The sequence below is a fragment of the Sorex araneus genome, chromosome 5 (assembly GCF_027595985.1).
Source record: "Sorex araneus isolate mSorAra2 chromosome 5, mSorAra2.pri, whole genome shotgun sequence".
In the NCBI taxonomy this organism is placed as follows: Eukaryota; Metazoa; Chordata; class Mammalia; order Eulipotyphla; family Soricidae; genus Sorex; species Sorex araneus.
This window is the reverse complement of record NC_073306.1, coordinates 125,043,739-125,058,763: the sequence shown is the minus strand read 5'-3', so window position 1 is coordinate 125,058,763 and position 15,025 is coordinate 125,043,739.

Sequence of the window (15,025 nt, the reverse complement as noted above, 5' to 3'; positions counted from 1 at the left end):
GGTATAAGGCCTGTCTCATGGGCTTTCCGGGGCCAAAAAGAGCAGTGTTTTCATAGGGAGGGGACTTGGGCTACAGGTGTGAGGATAGGATTGCTACTCCAGGGCCACGCTAGTTGACTGCCCCAAAGAGAGAAGATATTAGATGATAGATCCCTGGCCACCACTCTCTGTTCCAGCTCCTCCAAAGAGAACAGGTGTCCCTACCCACTTGAGCAAAACTAAAGATGTGGGTGACACTGGTGCTAAAGAGAAGAGAGGCTGTATGAAAACGGGCATGGTGTTGAGGGTGTCTGCTTCCCACTCCCACACGAGTCAGATACATTCAGTGAGGTTTCTGCAGTTGTGGGTGTTGGTCACTGCCCCTGTCACTAATGGAATAGCTTGGCCTTTCTCATTGGATATATGTGTCTGGCTGCTGTTAACAACCCTGGAAAGCCCACTGGGCTTCATTGGCACATATAGGTCATCAAATCGTTGAACTCTTTCCCAACCCTGGCAGAACCTCTAGACTGCCTAGAAGAGCTTGGAAGAGATGCAAAGCCAGTGAAACTCATGGGTAGACGGGTCTTCAAGATGAAAACTCTGGGGCCTCGTCAGATGGAGGGCAGGCCAAGAATCATCCCCATTCTACAGATCCTGGAGCTTTTAGAGCAAGCAGCTGCATCTGAGACTATGTCATACCTCCAAATTCCACAATATCCACAGCCTAGGACAAGAGCAGCAAGTTGGCTGGGAAAGTAGCATAAAAGCCCACTAAGTTCAATAAGTGAAAACAATAACACAAGAAGGCTCAGCTAGCAACAAGCAATCACAGTAAATCCTCAGATGATGACTTTAATAACACCATTGTTATAACAATTTTCACAGATTTTCTTCTACTGAACTACTTTTTATAATTCTACTTATCATTGTTGTAACAAGCAATACAAATAAATTGTTTTGTGCCTGCTAAGGGGTTAGGCTTGTGGAGTGGGTGAGAAACTGGTGAAGAGAAGGTCACTTATGGTGGTGGGGTTGGTGCTGGAACACTGAATGCCCAAAACAACTGTCTTGTGGATAACTTTGTAAATGACGGTGCTTAAATAAAGTTAGAAAAAAATGTTAGCCACCACGATAACCTAAGTAGCTGTATAGTAGTAATAAAAATCATGTGCATCCGACTATTTGAGAAAACAGGAAGATTCTTAACTTCTTATCTGCAGCTGATCACTAAAGTCCACTGGCAGTGAACTTCTCTAGGTCTCCATTTTCTCAGCTGTATAATGTACCTGACAATGCCTGCCTCTATTTGTGAGACTATGTGACAACACCCAGCCAAGTGCTCCTACCACAAAAGCACTAAGTGGCTGCAGGTATGCTTCGTGGAAAGCATATCTGGCAGCTGTCCTGTTTTAAATCAACATGTCTGTTGAAACGAGCTATCCCTTGCTTAACTGAAGGGTTTCTCAGCCTCCCTACAACAAGAGTTTAGGATTCCTATGTCTTATTCTGCTCAATGTCTGGGACCCAGCATGGCACAGCACATGGAAAGTATATAATATTCCTTTGTTAATTATACTTATGATAGTAACAACCCCAAAAGCATGCTCAACACCACTGTGACATTTGGGGAAACTGAGGCTCAAAAACCTACAGAGTAAGAGGTTGATATCAATCATACTCTACCGATTTCTGTGGGTTTCAGGAGAGGAATGGGGTGAGTACAGAAGGGCTTCTGGAGGGAACACAGGAGGAGAAGAAAACACAAAAGACCAAAAGGAGGGAAAAGCTATGGGAGTCCAAGTGATAAGTTCCTATTCTAATTGAGTTGAAAGAAGGGGGGAAAGGTCATTTTGGTGGATAAATGTGTGTGCTGCCTATTGTCAAGAAATGAACATTACGATGTTTTTGTTTCCTTATCAGGGCAACCAGAAGACTTAGAATAAGATATACTTTTTGCATAGCAATCAGTTCCAGAGTCTAGAAGCTCTTGTCTCTCCTCTCAGAGAAGCCATCTGAGTTATGATTCTCTCTGCCCCATGGAAATGCCAACCCGTGCCCTCAAACCAAAGCAGCACAGAGTCGCTAGGCATTGTGTTAATGGACCCATCCTTTGATTTCTGATACTCCACCACCCCTGCTCTGATCATAGGAGTAATACTGGCTGCAATTAGGCATTGTAAGGATAATGATTTCATTAAAGCATCTTTAATGGGCTCAGACATGTACAAGGAATGGTGTCATATAACACAGTCAAATACTTTATCACCCTGTGATAATTGGAGTTGCTGAATTACAGTAACAGAACAACCGGAGGTAATTTCCTATTTGGCCAAGGCTGTCTGGCCTCCCCCAGGCCTCCAATTATCATATTTCTTCTTGGAATCAGGTCTCCCTTCTACCAGAAGCTGCTGCAAGCTCCAAGCTATTACAGTGGACTCTACGCTTGCAAGGGAGCTGTGAAGTTCTAATTTTCTCATCTGTCAGCTATTTATCTGTGAACCAGCCCTGTTCTTTAGTTCGGGTGATAAATAGGCATGAACGGCTTAGCGAGCAAAAAGGCAAATAAACATTTTAAAATGATCGGGCCTTGAGAATCTTCCATCAGAGAGTGACGGGTCAGAGAAAACCCAAGCAAAATATGGAATGGCACTCAAAGCAGAGGCTAAACCACACATGCTCTCTTTCCCTGGGAATTGCAACAGAAGCAATACATAGTCTCTTCTGCTGCACAAGATCCTGGGTGGCTCTCTTAAAAAGTGCTCTCTTAAAACAGCAACAAAATTAAGTTGATATCATAACACAAGAGCTGTAATTTATTGGGTATCCAGTAGGTGTGTTGCAGCGTGGGAATTATATATATAAATATATATATATATATATATATATATATATATTAGAATTGGACCTGGGGATGTGGCAAAGCTCCTGTCTTACAGATATGAGATCATGAAACCGATTCTGGGCACAACCCCAATGACAGTGCAGGTTGTGATCCCTGGTACCACAATATAGCCTGTGGTCTCCATATACAGCAGCCAAATGTGTACAAGTACTTTCTACATCTAAAGTAAGCAGCTCCAGGGCTGGAGCAATAACACAGCAGGTAGGGCATTTGCCTTGTACTCAGCTGATCTGGGTTCAATCCCCAGCTTCCCATATGGTCCCCTGAGCACTGCAAGGAGTAATTCCTGAGGTCGTGAGCCAGAAGTAACCCCTGTGCAACACCGGTGTAACCGAAAAAGCAAAAAAATAATAATAAAAATAAATAAATAAGGTAAACAACTTCCATAAGCACTACAATTCTTTGAGCACCACAACCAAGTAATTGACCAACCCCCCCCCCCCATTAATTGCAACTAAGACAATAAAAGGAAGGGAAGGGAAATAAATGAAAAATAAATTTTATAAATAAAATAAAGCACACTGACCCACATGGAAGCAGAGCTTATAATATTTATTCATTCATCCATTCTCCTTGAATGCAATTATTATATGCCTAATATTTTAGTATAACTTTTATTGAAGCGATATTGCATTATAACACTACATAAGTTTCAAGTGTACACACTTCTAGATCAAGAGCTATAATTGCTACATTAAGTTCACCAGTAAACAGTTCAATTCTATCCTTTAACCATGCAGTTGACCTTTTGACCCATTTTATCCACCCATTTCCCCCTTCCCTTCTGGTCACCACTGATTTGATCCTATACTGTAAAAGCTTATTTTCTGATTCATTTAATTAATTTGGTTTCTATTATAACACAGCAACTGAAATCATACAGTGCTTATCTTTCTCCAACTGACTTACTCCACAAAGCATACCCTCTAGGTTCATTCACATGCTCCCAAGTGTCAGGGTTCCATCCAATGTTAACAGCTGAGTGGAATCTACTGTTTCCATATACCTCACTCACAATGACTCTGTGCCTGCTTTGATCCGAGCACCATCACACACAATGCAGGCTTTGATGAATCACTGCTCTCACTAAATATCAGTGCCTCCCTCAGCAAAGTAATATGCCTAATTACTTTGTAAACAAAATAATGCCTAATCACCAGTGTGTTGGTATTAGGAGGTAGGGTATTCAAGAGAGGTGATTAGGCTGTGAGGTAGAACCCTGATGCATGGGGTTTCTGCTCTTGCTAAGAAACCCCAACAAGTTTCCTACCCACTTCAGTCCTGTGAGGACTCAAGGAGAAAACTAGCCGCCTCTGAACTGGGATATGGGACTCAAGACAGATATCTGCCTATGCCTTGATCTTGTGCTTCCCAACCTCCAAGACTACAAGAATATATGTTTTGGGGCGGGGGTGTAAAAAAAAAGTAAAAATAAAAATAATATATGTTTTCTGTTTAAGTCACCCAGTCAATGGTGTGTTTGCTACAATATAGCTACCTCAATAGAATAATCATCTAGAAAGGTCTAGGAGGGTGTAGGTAAATATACATCATCCTAAGTAGGCATTCTAGACATCATGATGAATGGGATGTAGAAAAGGTAAAACTGCCATAAATAAGACAAGTAGAACTGACCTGGTCTAGTCTAGGGAAAGGGTAACAAAATCATCCTTGAGGAAGTGGTCTTTAGGTTATAACTCAGAAGCTATCTATTGGGGAGAGGTAGAAGGTATAATATGGCAGACCAGAGAACAGGAAGCATAAAGGCACTTCTGCAGAAAGGATTTTGGTGTAATAAGTGAGGGAAGAGGTGTTTTGGTTCTAGGTCACTGAGCAGTGAGGTAGGGGTCGCCGATGAGTACAAGATAGAATAAGCCATATAAAATCGTGAAAAGGATCTGAATGTTATCCTTTGAATGATAATCTTCAATTGAAAGAATTGTCTCTCATGAACCAACCCTTATGACTTGTATGTCTTCTGGATATTTACAGAGCCAATCCATGCAAAAATGTTTACTTAGAAACTATTCTATGACGATTATTTATACTCTGGTTTAAGAGCATAATAAATCTTGCTGAATTATTTAAGAATAGTGTTGACCAGAGCCTAAATTTCAGCAGAGAAGTGGAAGAGGCTAAGGTTGTAGGCTTGAAGCTTAAGATTAAGACATGGGACCTAGATTTTTTTTCTTTAGAAAGGACAACAGAAGGACAGAAAAAAGGAAAAAATGGGCATTTATTGGCTGTCTCTCACCTGCCAGGCAACAACATTGAATATTTTGCCATTTGATGAATCAAGACTTTCAAAAACTAATCTAAGCTTCTCTACTCAATCACATCATCACTCTCACCATGCCAGGCTCTAGATGGAAAGCTTCAAACCTGATATTCTGAGAGCTCCCTTCTTGCAAACCCAGTCAATAGATCAGGGAGTCACACTATCTGATATCAGTCCTAATTCTCCTAACCCCAAACTGTGCATTAGCTAACTTGTCTGCATGAGATTATTATTAAACACACTTTATATTGAAGTCTGTGGATGCAACAAACATTCTTCATTGACCTTATAAGTCATATATCTCAATCAACTAAACACAGTGACTAATTCAAAATCCCCTTGTCATAGTCTAACAGCACTACATGGTCAAGGAAATAATCTCTACAACAGAGGTATTATCAGTAGCCCTCCTCTAGCATAAACAACTTAACATATCAGTCCTTAAGTAACTGGAAATCTAAACCGCCAGTATTAATCACATAAAACTCAAAGAACAATGGGGAAAATAAGGAAGCCAACTGCTGTATCAGACAGAGATAGAAACCCCAGCAAATCCCAAAGCCCATTAAAACTCTTAAGCCTGATTGATGAGGACCTGAAATCAACACTCACTACATTGTCAATCGAAATTAAGCAAGCACTGGCCAGTGAAATTAAGCAATCACTATAGATGAGAAATTAGACAAACTCAAAGAACTGATACTGAAGATTCTTTTATACAAATAATGAATCAGAGGAAAAAGAGAGTAAAAAATCTATCCTATTCAAAATAGTGTCCAAGAACATCAAGTACCTAGGCATAAATTTACAAAAGAGGTAGATCTATACCATAAAATCTTCAAAACACTTAATAAAAAATAGAATACCTTGGAAAATGAAAAACTATCCCATGCTCTTGGATTGTAAGAATCAATATTGCCAATATGGCCATCTTACCTAAACTACCATATAGATTCAACACAATCCTTGTCTAAATTTAGATAACATTCTTCAAGGACTTTGGAAGGGAGAGGGGGAGCGGGAGGAGGTGGGGGGAGGAGGAGGAGGAAAATGAGGAGGAGTTGGAAAAGGAGGAGAAGGAGGAGAAGGAGAAGAAAAAGAAGAAAGTGTCTACTGTAGAGGCAAACTGGGGGTGAGGGCTAGATGGAGGTAAATTGGGAGCATTGTTGGAATATTGTATGACTGAAACCCAATCACAAATAACTTTGTAATTGTATATTTCATGGTGATTCAATTAAAAAAAGTAAAAGAAAAGGACATTTGCACACCATTATTCATTGAAGTACTTGGCACCAATAAGATTTGAAATCAACCTAGATGTCCAACAGAAGATCAGTGGATCATGAAGATTTTGTACAAATGCACAATGTATGTTATACTTATATATTTATATATATATACTATATATAAGGAATGTTGAAACCATGCAATTTGCTGCAGTATGGATGGGACTGGGAGATACTATGTTAAATCAAATAAGCCAGAAGAATAAGGGCAAATGAGAATGAAATCACTTATATGTGGGATTTATAGTAACTGGAGGAGGAAATGCAATGTTTTAAAGGGGATATGCCTGGATCACCTGTGGCCTTAGGATTTAGGGAGGAGAAGGAAAGAAATACAGTGAAGGGGGAAAAGAGAAAAGATAGATAAGAAGCAAAGGGGGGCAGAGGTCAAGGGGACTCTAGTACATTGGTGGTGTTAAAGAATGATAGAATGATAGAGCTAAATATCCAAATCACAGAGTCAACAACACTGAAATCACAAGACCCAAACTTGAATAAACTTAAAAGATGCCTGTCATAAAGTATTCACAAAGATTTGCAACAGGGGCTGGAGCGATAGCACAGCAGGTAAGGTGTTTGCCTTGCACGCAGCCGACTCGGATTCGATTCCCAGCATCCCATATGGTCTCCTGAGCACCGCCAAGGGTAATTGCCGAGTGCAGAGCCAGGAATAACCCCTGTGCATAGCTGGGTGTGACCCAAAAATAAAAAAAAACTGCAACAAAAAAATAATCAAAAATCTCCATCACAAAATGTGAACTGGCAGGCTGGGGCTGGGGTGGTTCAGAGGTGTTGGTTAGGAAAGGAAAGCTGAGAACACTGGGGAGAGAAAAGTTGACACTGGTGGCAGGATGGGTGATGAAAAATTGTATGTCAAAAACCCAACTATGAATAACTTTATAAACTGCTTTAATAAAGTAAAATTTGGGAAAATCACATCATCAAACTTTGATGATCTTTTGCACGATGATTCTTTGATATATTCATGAAATTGCCTGAACTAAGTTTGAAATGCCAAGTATTGCTTTCCCATATGACAATCTTCTTCCCCAGCCCTACCCACACACCACACCAACCACAGTTGATCACTCCTCTGTCCCTGGCCCAAGGGGTCTGACCCTCCTGGAAGATGAGGGAGATGGTCAAGTTTCCTCACTGGAAATACAAACTAAGCAAGTCAGAGTTGGGGTCTGCTATGAAATAATGTGAGTTCAGAACCCAAGTTGAATCATGCAGGTCAAGCTGGTCGTGTGTGGGGAGCAGAAACATCCTGAGCGGCATCGGTCACATCTGTAGAGAGCCGGAGATACAGAGACAAGGGCTGCATCATTGGAGACTGGGGATAAACTCAGAGTTGAGTTGTTTCTTTTGTTTGGCTTTGGGGGCCACACCCAGCAATGCTCAAGAGTTACTCCTGGCTCTGCACTCAGGAATTACTCCTGGCCGTATGCAGGGGACCATATATGGGGATGCCGGGGATAGAACCCAGGTCGGCCACATGCAAGGCAAACTTATTGTAATATCACTCCGGCCCAGTTGTTTTTTGTTTTGTTTTGTTTTTCAAAATCCTGATGAGTGTGCTACATTTTACATAACTGATATTTTACACCATTGAAATCTTGTTTGTTTGGGATCATCCCTGGTGGTACTCAAGGGTTTCTCCCGCCTCTGGCTCGAGTTGTTCCCAGCATGCTCAGGACACCCGAGGTGCGGGGATTGAACCTAGACTCCAGCATGCAAACAAAACACACATTTGGCTACTTGAGCTATTTCTCTGGCCCTCCTATTCAAACTGTTCTAAATGTTTAAATAATGTCCAAAGTGATAGTACAGCAGCTAGGGTGCTTACTTGCCTTACACATGATTGAATCACAGGTTTGATCCCTCGTACCACATATGGTTCCCTTAGCACCATCAGGAATGAGGCCTGAGCACACAGCCAAAAGTAATCCCTGAGCACTGCTGGGTGTGACCCCAAATTAAAAAAAAAAAAATTTAAATTGTATTTATGTATTTGTTTACAGATAGATTCCAAGTGCCTAAAACAGTAGCTGGAACATAAAAGGCATTCAATTATGTTCTTACCTGCATGCAGCTGGCCCAGATTAAATCCCAGCTCTATGTGGTCCCCTAAACCCTGAACACAGAGCCAGCAATACACCTTGAATACAGCTCAAGAGAAAAATGAAAAAATTCTAGAAACTTCCAAGAAATTATCTTTGCTGCTGAAGAGAAAATCAGATTGAAAGCGAATTGTTTAAAATTATCTCTCTAAACCAAGAACCATCTATTGGTTTTGGGAGAGAGCAAAAACTCTGAACTTTAGGAGACATATCTCTTCAGATTCATTTTAAACAAATCAGCCTTTTCCTGTCCCAGACAGAAAATGTCACAAGTCAGTGTCAGAAAAAAGTGAAAACACAATAAAAAAAAAATGTTTCATTTATGGAGGAAGAAAACAACATTTCTACCGAAAAAAATCCACTGGCATAGATTTTAAAATAATAGAAACTTTCTCAGGATTTAAGAGACAATGACCAAAATTATAAGAAAGATGATCATAGAAATAAAAAACAACCAATGCAAATAAGTTACACCAGAACATAACAAAGTAATCATAATACAAAGAGAAAATAAAAGCAGATGCTTTTCCAGACTCAATAAGTAATCTGCAAAATGCTCAAAGGAGGGGCTAGAAAGTGCAGCCTCAGTGCTTGCCTTGCATGTGGTTGATCCAAGCACCTCATATGCTGCCCTGAGCCTCACCAGGAGTTATCCCTGAGCAGCCCCCCCACCAAAAAAGAAAAGAAACACAAAAGAATTATATTTCAGATATTTGATTTCCAAAATCAGTATAAATAATATTAATGTCTAAACATTGCTTGGGCTGGAGCAATAGTACAGCAGGTAGAACGTTTGCCTTGCATGCGGTTGACCCGGGTTCGATTCCTCCATCCCTCTCGGAGAGCCCGGCAAGCTACTGAGAGTACCCCACCTGCACAGCAGAGCCTGGCAAGCTACCCGTGGCATATTTGATATGCCAAAAACAGTAACAACAAGTCTCACAATGGAGACATTACTGGTGCCTGCTCCAGCAAATCGATAAACAGCGGGACAACAGTGCTACAGTGCTAAATATTGCTTAGAAAATTCTGACCTCAAGATTTCAGAACCAGAAGTCTTCTGCAGGGTTTTTTTTTGTGAAAAGCCAACAGGAAAACATTCTCAACCAAGAATTTAGCAAAATAAGCCCCCATGTATCCCTCTGGAATTAAAAAAATCAGCTTAAAATAAAAACTTACTAGTCAAGATGAGACAGAAAGTGTAATAGTTCAACTTTAGAGAAATCAGAGTGGGAGAGATAGCAGGTAGAGTGTGTGCCCAGGTTCAGCCCTCTGCACTCCACATAAATCTGAGTCTTTCCAGGAGTAATCCCTGCATCAGAGTCAGGAGTAAGCCCTGAACACCATTGGGTGTGCCTTCCCTTCCCTCCCCCCAAAATATCTCTCAACTTAAAGGAAATCAAAGAATAAAAGGATAATGGTGAGTTCTGCAGCCTACTAAAAGGGATAAATATCTAAATGATACCTAAAAACCTGTTTGTAAAAAGAAGCAAACGTCAAAAAGTATTGTTAAAAAATGATTAATCTGATAGAAGACAATAGATTATGTTCATAAAAACCAATAATTGAGGCTAAGAGAATAGAAGCATGCTCACACTGTATATTAAGTAGAAAACACTCAAAAATACAATTTCATTTTTGGTTATAAAAGTTACAAAGCCATCCATTAAAGCAGGCTCTTGAAAACTTAATAAAAACCACCACTCTAATTCAAATACATCTTCCAATAACATTCTAAAACTATAAGATAAATAAATTTCTGCAGCATAAAATAACACATAGAAAAACAACTAGGCATAAAAATTAAAAACATAAAACAAAGCTAAAGAAGTGATACTAAATGATTTGAACAGCAAATGCCAATGTGTTAAATTTTACTTCATTAAAAGATGAAATTTTCCAAATTAAGTCCAAGACAAAATCCAATTAAAGTTTTCAGAGATCCAACCAAAGGCACTTTTTATATTAAATTTAAAAGGGGCAACTATGTAACAGCGCAAATGCAAATTTTAAGGTATAAGTATAATAGCATACATAACAAATAAAGTCAAGGCACAAAAAGATACATTAACAGGGCAATAAAGATTATCACATATCCTGGCAAAATTTAGATTTTATAATGAAGATTCTGTTTTCTTGTATTAGTTTATATTGTTCCAGAAGAAGAGATAAACGCTTAGGTACAAAGTCCTACAAAACAGTAATACAAAACTTGACCACATCCTGGATAAAACCAAGAGCAAGCAAATTTCAAAGAATTTAAATAGTGCTAGTAAAGGTTCTGACTACAGTGGAATTAAGCTAAAAGCAGGAACAAATAACTGGAAGGAAAGATAACTCAAAAGTCTGGAACACATATTTTGTGTGCAGGAGACCCAGGTTCAATCCTTTGTGCTGAATCAGACCAAAATCTAGGAATATAACTTGTTGATATAAAAAACAATTCATTACTTCAACAATAAACAAAAACAGTTTATTCAGAAATAACTGTAGGGAGGACAGGGGGCTGGAGCGATAGCACGGCGGTTGGGCGTTCGCCTTTCAGGCGGCCGACCCAAGTTCGATTCCTCCGCCCTGCTCGGAGAGCCCGGCAAGCTACCGAGAGTATCGAGCCCACGAGGCAGAGCCTGGCAAGCTACCCGTGGCGTATTGAATATGCCAAACACAGTAACAATAAGTCTCTCAATGAGAGACGTTACTGGTGCCCACTCGAACAAATCGATGAGCAACGGGATGACAGTGACAGTGATAGGGAGGACAGGTACAGTGCATTCATGTGGGATTCACTGAACTTCCTGGAGCCCAAGGCCAACAACCCCTATAGAACCTCTAAGAAGTTACCTCCATAAGTCCCAACCCAAGGGGAAAGAGTGGGAAAGGCAAAACATGCTTGGTTCTAATGTTTGCCTGTTTACTTCAGTTTGAGAGCTTTTTATCCTCCTGATCTCCTGTTCAGAACCTAAAGTCATGGATCAATTAGGTGGGGGAGTACCAAAGAAAATCAATGAGAAAAAATTCAATCTCGAAATTTTGGGAAAGGAATATTAAATTAAAACTTAAAAAATCACAAGGCTGAAAATAAGAAAGTGGAGGGAAAAAGTGAAACGTCAAAGTAAAATGCAGTAGAGCATCTCACCGTAGATAAAGTTTTGTTAAAACATACAAGGAAATTGCAAACTAAACAGTAAAAATGGGTAGTAGGTGGGATTGCTACTGCTAAACAAGAAATGCACTTATAAAAATACAATTTAGATCATAAAAAGGAAAGTGCTGAGGAAAAGAGATAGCAAAACAGAAATACCAACAAAGAGTTTATATGCAGTTTATATGCAGAGTATTTGAAGAACACCTATAAATCAATATAACAAAAAGTCAACCCAACTGAAAATGTGCAGGAGACTTGAATGGGGCACTTTACAAAAGAAAACATAATGGGTTCCTCTAAAAGAAAGGTAGAAACATGCTCAGTCTTATTAGTTATTACTGTCTGTAGCACTATTAGCACTGTTGTCCCGTTGTTCATCGATTTGCTCGAGCGGGCACCAGTAACGTCTCCATTGTGAGACTTATTGTTACTGGTTTTTGGCATATCAAATATACCATGGGTAGCTTGTCAGGCTCTGCCATGTGGGCAGGATACTCTTGGTAGCTTGCCAGGCTCTCCAAGAGGGACGGAGAAATTGAACTCGGGTCAGTCACGTGCAAGGCAAATGCCCTATCAGCTGTGCTATCACTCAAAAATATAAATTCAAACTTTGAGTGACCACTCACTCCGTATCCACCAGAATGTCTAAAAATTCAAAGTCTGACCAAGGCACAGTGTAGGCAAGAATAAGTATTGTGGAAACCTTCCTACAAAGTGCATACTAGCATATACAAGTATGGCCCCTTTGAGACTCTTCCAAATTAAAGCAGGAAACAAACCTCTGACCTGACCATTATATTTCTAGCAATTCAGGCCCACATGCCTTGAGAGAAATATATGAGTATGTTGATAATAGTATTATTCATAAAAGGCAAGAAAGAGTCATAAACAAATCGCTTAGCTCCATTTTATCATTTATCCATTATCAAGTCATTAAGTCCCAAACTGAAGAGAGATTCCTTAACTAAAACATCCCCATTTAGTAGTCAAATAAATAAATTGATGGTGGTATATTCACTTAATCAAATAAATAAATGTATTTCATATATTCATTAAGTGAAATAAACAACAATTAAAAGAAGTGAACTATAGTCACTTGTCATAGTTGAATCCCACAAAGAAAATTTGAAACCAACAAGCCAGAAAGACAAGAATAAACGGCATTATTCCACTTATATCATATTCAAAAAAGCAGGCAAAACTAAACCATAATTTTTTTAATTTTTTTATTTTATAAAGTAGTTCACAATATTTGATTACATTTAATATTCAAACACCAAACCCACCACCATTACACCTTCCCACCACCATATTTCAGATGTTTCCATCCTGAATCCCAATCCCTGCCCCAAAGCAGAACCGAAATAATATATTTTGTATTGTTTGTTATGAAAAACTGCTGAAAATGCTACTACAAAGTATCCTTAGAGGAAAGAGTGTGAAGAAAGTTGTATTTCACCCAGGGGCCATTAAGCCCTTCTATAAGAGATCACTAACATGTTGTTAAAGATTGAGCCTTGTGTGTTTTTATATATATATATACACACACACATATATATACATATATGAACAATAGGATGACAGTGATACATATATATGTATACATATATATATGTATGTATGTATGTATGTATGTATGTATTTTGCCTGCACACCTGTCTGTCTTCCCTGGGGCCCCTTGGAGGGCGTGGGCTCCAGCTCCAGGTTCCCTCCCTGTAAAAAATTACAAGGGCAGTGCACGCACACGGGAGGGGGAGACGTGATGATGTGTCGTGTCATTCCATCGTCCGTGGGCACTCAGGGCAGCTCTCTCTTGCAGGCGCCGCTCGAGTTTGGTGTTCTCAAGCCGCTGTGTAAGGACTGGATGGGGACAGCTCCTCCTTGTGCTCTGCTTCTGTGTGTGCCGCTGTGCTCTCTTCTGTCTCTCTGTCTCTGTCTCTGTAGTCTCTCCTCTGGTCTCTTCCGACCTCTCTGTCTCTGCTTCTGTGTCCTCTCCTGTGTCTCCTTCTCTGTCTCTTCTGTCTCCTGTCAGCGCCCCGTCTTCTCCTTCAATCTCAGTTTATATAGCAAATTACATAGGGTGGTGACACAAAGGTGGGTTGAACATTAACAAATCAACAAAGAAGGGTAAGACCATTTCTCCAGGAGATTAACAAAATCTCATCTAAGGAAATCTCATCTAAGGAGATCCGTTCAAGGGTTGGGTCCAGATAAGGGTGTGCCAGGGTGTGTCCCTTTCTTCCTTCCTCAGCTAGTAATCCACTTAAATAGTTATAGTGCATTTACTTCTAATATTTCTAGCAATGTCATTCTGTATGAGCACAGTAAGAGATATACCAAACTTAAAGTTTGGTTCTTCCTGAGGACAGTCACTATATATTCCAGACCACAGTTCTCAGGCCAGGTTAGTCTTCCTAACCCCAGCAGGGTCCTAGTCTCGTTGTTACTTTTGGATCATGACAGCATTTGTCTATGATCATGCTCCCAACTTATAGTTGAGTATTGTGGCGCTTTGGCCTGGCCCATTTCGATGCCAGGGTAGCTCACAGCTTGCCCTGGGTCCATTCTGTCCCTCGTTGGGACTCTGCTTTAGGGGTGATAGGAGCTAAGGGCAACTGATTTGAGAAAGCAGATGCCCGGGAATAAATATTGGAGTCAATCAGCTCCCAAGTTACAAAGCATATTATTAACTGTCTTCCTGTGTCCACACAGAAAGGCCATTGCTCTAAGGTAAACTAAGTTCCCTGTGGCAAGGCTAAAAGGACAAACCCCATGTTATCCTACACCTCCCCACCCGATCAGAGCTCCCAAGGCCAAAGACCTCCAGAGCCTAGCCACAGCCATGTCCAAGGCCCCTCTCCACACGTTCGGACAAGCCTCACGCATGAAGGTACCAGCAGAGGACCCAGGTGTGTGGGACCCAGGGCTGAGACCTCCAAGCCTGCTCGGATCGGAACTGTGCCTCTTCCACCCAGATTTCCCATTTTCCAGTAGCTAGGCAGTCACACCCAGGGACTGTGCCATGTAATCCCATCAACAGCCATCATCCAGAGACTTAAAACCAAGCTCCCAGACATCTGATAGCCTACTTCTCCCTCTGGAAGAACCTGGCAAGCCACTGAGAGTTTCCTGCCCACATGGGAGAGCCTGGCAAACTCCCCATGGTGTATTCATATGCCAAAACCAGTAACAATGCTGGGTCTCATTCCCCTGACCCTGAAAGAACCTCCAATGCAGCATCGTTGGAAAGGACGAGTAAAGACAGGCTTCTAAAATATCAGGGCTTTAGAGCAGATGACTGGTTGAAGA